Genomic DNA, 4640 nt, shown 5'->3' on the forward strand with positions numbered 1-4640 from the left:
TCTGGGGGTCACCGCCCGACCCGGGTCCGGAGCATTCTCAGGGCTCTCGCTGCGAGGCTGCTGAAGGGATGCAGACAAAGCAGCTGCAACACCTGCGATCTATCATGGCGATGAAATATGTACAGTAATACGGAGTAATTGCTCTTACCGCTTCCAGAGGGAGCTCAAAGCTGGAAAATCAAGATTAGAGTCTTCCAAACTGTAAACAATTTCCACAGGACATATCCATAGCACACGCAGATCGACAGGGAGACAGAGAGAGAGAGAATTCCTCGTTTGTCTCAGAAGGGACTTTAAGATTCATTTAGCCTCATGCGAATAGGGATAAAGACTCTGTCAGCCTGCTTAGTTACATCACGGGGCTGAAAAACTTTCACCTGTGCTCGGCGGGGAGAAACACAAGAGCGGTACAAGGTCAGCGGGGATCCCGGGTGATGTATGGCAGAGTAATTAAGATGTACGCCGGAGTAACTAATTTACTACAGTCCACAGGGCTGTTTAGCAAGTACATAAACTCCGTTTGGAAATAGTGACCTGCTCATGCACACCCACGCAAAGATATCACGCATGTTGGGCATTTATGGTGTACGGCTGCATGTGAGTGCTGGTGTCCCGCCTGTGTGCAGTTTCGAGGTGTGGGCTCATGTGATGCGCCCCAGTGTCAGGTTGTCGGGTGGGATGTGGGTATACACATTCACCGCCACGTACGCACCTTGCTCTGCGAGCTCTGCAAGTTTTCCCTCCGTGTAACTTCACGCATGTCTGTGTCACATGTTTTATTAAACGCAGATAATCCCACTCAGCGGTTCACAGTTCACCAGCGGCTGACACTGAAAATTTAATGCTGACTTGGAAGTGCAACACTCAAGTTACGAGGTGAGAAGAGCGTGCAAGAGTGGCTGGGATTTGGGTCTGGGCTGTTCTGATCTAGATCAGTGCTCAAGAGGTCAAAACCCGTCCTTGCCTTCACCCTCATCATCCTCTCCCTCATACTCCTCACCCTCATCCTCCAGTCAGTGTCGTGCCCACCCTGTGCTGCCCCCTCACCTGCTCAGCCTGTACCTCAGCTCACACGCACACGTATTCACTCACACAAGTGATATACCTGCCTCCTGCTCCAGCCAGAAGCAACTTCCCCGCTCATCACCTCTCCCCCCGCAGCCGGGGGGAACAGTTCCCGGCCCCCAGGGCGCCCCACAGTGTTAAAACCTGCATATAAATCACCGGGAATAAGCCGCAGGTTCGTTTCCTTTCGGGAAAATAAACAAGTAAAAATATATAAATGAGCCCAGCTTCATTGCTCTTTTAGCAGGGACACGGCATGTCTCCACTTGCAAAAGGCGGGGAGAAAGACGGTGCGTTACAGGGTCACCACCGCCCCCTGACAAGTGATTACGCCTCTACCAGCCGCTGCCGCAATCAACCACACCTCGCGAGGATGCTGCTCACACTCAAATTGGGCTGGAAACTAAGGGTCTCGGCAGGTGCCCAGGATGGAGTTCCCCTCGGGCGGCACCGAAAGAGCCCCAAGTCCAGGGCCAGCCCCGGAAGCGGAGCGGAGCGGGGCCGGGCGGGAGGAGCGGCGCGGAGCGGAGCGGCGCGGAGCGGGTGCGCACCCGCGGAGCGTCCAGAGGCGGGGGGCACCGGGAAGCCGCTTCGGCCCAGGGATGCTCCCGTAGTGCGCGACGCCTTTGAGACTCCTACATGGGCTGCCAAAGCTTTTTCCTTTTTATATCTTTTTCCCCAAAAATTCCTCTCCCCTCTCTCGTGTCTTGACCCACAGCACAGTCCAGCAAATAATTCTGTTTATCTCCAGCAATTTTATGCCGTACAATGCGACACATGCAGCAATGAATATGTATGGAGAGTTGCGAGGGAATATGAATGCTTACGGCAAAATGCCACCTTCCCTACCTGTCCATTTTCTTAGCTGGTTCGAACAAAAGGCGTCTCGGATGCATTTTGTGGCACTGAATTAATTCCAAATATTTGGTACACAAACTTAGCGAGCCCAAAGGAGATTAATTTTTCAGAGTAATCCAATTAAAAGATTTCTAAACTAATCTTTGGGGGGAAAAAAGTAATGCAAGGCTAAAGAGGAAAATCGGGTTTATGATAGTGATTTATTCCACCAGTTTGATCTATAGAAAGAGGCTTTCCTCGACTGGAGATGACCACCCTTCCCCCCTCAGTTCCCCTTACTCCACTGAGGTCTCAAATATATCCTAGCATATATGTTGTTGAGTCTGTTTCTTTGATTTTATTCTAATTTTCTGGAAATACTACCATCCAGGCGCGAATCTCGCCCTTAACGCTGCAAGGAAAGGAGTTTGGTGGCTCACAAGTACCCTAGACCTTTTTAAAGGGCTAGTAGATTTATGGTCTCTTTTCCGACGCCCATCCAGAGTAATTAGCACATATGTTCTAAATAGATGATAGTTTTGTGAGCAATAAAGCAATTATCCATCTCTAGAGCTGACACTTCCTCCAACTAAACTCCAACCAGCAGCTAATTGGAAAAGTCATTTCAGTTTCATTGTCTGCAATTAGTCCTGCTAAACTAATATACCCAAACTACCTGGTTTGAGGTTTATTTATTCATTTCTTATTTGCATTTACAAACGTTTACCAAGTCACGCTTAACTGTTCCAGGAGAAGGGCGTCTCTAGGGGTTGGGGGGGGGGGGTTGAGGGCTTGAGGGCGGGGGGCGTTGTTGGGGGTTTTTTTATGCCTTTGTAACCAGGAGAGTCACTCTCCCATCTTGCTGGAGGGCTCAGCCGTGCCACAAATGTGTCCACTCTGTTGACTGGGGGAGATAAAACTGTATTTTCCCTACTGGTGTAACCAAGGAAGCAGCGAGGGCGGTGGGGAGGAAGGAGAAGGGTAAAGTTCCTAAAAAAAAAAAAAAAAGAAACACTACCACCAAATAATTCACCTCCCACTCGAGCTCTGCATTTACGGACAGCCTGGATGACCACCCAGCACCCCACTTCGCAGGTCCTTCTGTGCCAGAGCAGCCCGTATGTCTGTGTGTCTGTGTGCGTGTGTGTGTTCCCAGCCCTGCCTGTGGACCGCCCTTCCCCATGGAATTTGAGGGCAGGGAAAGAAAGGTCTGTGGGTCGGGGGAGCCTTTCTCTGTCCACCTCGCACGACTGCCGCCTCTCGAGGGTGGAAAAATTAAACAAGATGATGGGGGCTGAGGACTTGTGCACAGTGAGTGGAAAAAATGTGTTAAACATCAGTTTGACGCCCCGTCGGAGCTTCAAAATATACACCGGTTGGATTTCTTCTACTTAATTTAATCCTTATAGGACTGAGTTTCTTCTCGCCATCTATTTACCAGAAGTCCCAGCAAAACGTACCTCGGGAGAGAAGGAGGGGGGTGTGACAGTGGCGAGAGGAGGACTCTTTAGTCCATCATTTGAACCTCCAGATTAAAGCAGGTATTTAACAGGGAGGCACTCCAAGGAGTTGGAAGTAAGTCTCTTGAGTCAAGACTTCTGCCCAGGACTGGAGCTGCTCCTGGAGTGGAAGAGATTTGTGTGTTGGGATGGGAACTTGTAGCCTTAGCAACAAAGTAGTCACTTGAAGGAATTTACAGCTAAAGCATCCCAGACTGAGAAAGAAACGCCAATTTCTGAGCTGCTAGGAAGGAAGAGACAGTGCCCTGGATTGAGCCTCTAGAACAAAGCTTTTTCTGTTTTCCAGTGGCCCCAATTTTGTCCACTTCTTGTTAAAAAAAAAACACCAAAAACAAACAAACAAACAACAACAACAAGAAGAAAATAACGGTTTTGGCAAGATGATTCCCAGAAATTCCCAGACACCTCCGTCGGTGCCTGCACACCGGCCAGGCTCAGGCAGCAGGTAAAGCGGAGTCAGCTGCCCACCGAAGAACGGCAGTTCCCTCCAAAATCTAATCTTTCCGGGGGCCGGGACTATCTCCCAGTCCAGGCACTCCCAATAAGTGCAAATTACCAAAATCCAGGGGTCTAAGAGTGAGAGGGAAAATTATGCCTGGCCAACTCTCCGCGCTACTACTCCAAGCATCAACTCTCGAGAAAGGTCCTCACCGCCCGGGCACTGAGAAGGGGTCTCTGGGCTGCCGGTTGTTCCCCACCCCAGACCAGCCGGCCCCAGGCAGGGAGTATTTTGGCTCGGGAGGATGAGAAGGGCGGTACACGCCTATGTCTCCGCAGTCGCTCAGGGCTCGGGCTGCAGGGGGTTGCCCACGCGGGTCCTTGTTGCGCGCGTCCAAGGACACGCACCTCTCTGGCCAGGCAGCCTCGCGCTAAAGCATTTTCATAGCTGCCAGAGCACACACACATTGTTGTTTTTTGCCTTTTTTTTTTTTTTCCATTACGAGCGATTTGGTGATGTCTATTCAAAGTTGCTGATCCAGAGACAAAATAGGAGTAGATAAAAGGAGATTTCAAGCGACCTCCTCGTCCCTTTCACACCAACCTGAGCCCCAGAATAGCCAAGGATCAACTCGGACAAAAGCCCTTTCCTTTTCCTTTTCAGCTTCAGAAGATTCAGTGGAAGGGGTTGACAATAAAACATATAGCTCTAGACCCATTTGATAGGATCAGGCAATTTTGTATACCTTATTAACGACGCTGTTGGATATGCCTGGGCTT

Source organism: Neopelma chrysocephalum, unplaced genomic scaffold, assembly GCF_003984885.1.
Source record: "Neopelma chrysocephalum unplaced genomic scaffold, ASM398488v2 Primary Assembly neopelma1_96216, whole genome shotgun sequence".
NCBI classification, from domain to species: domain Eukaryota; kingdom Metazoa; phylum Chordata; class Aves; order Passeriformes; family Pipridae; genus Neopelma; species Neopelma chrysocephalum.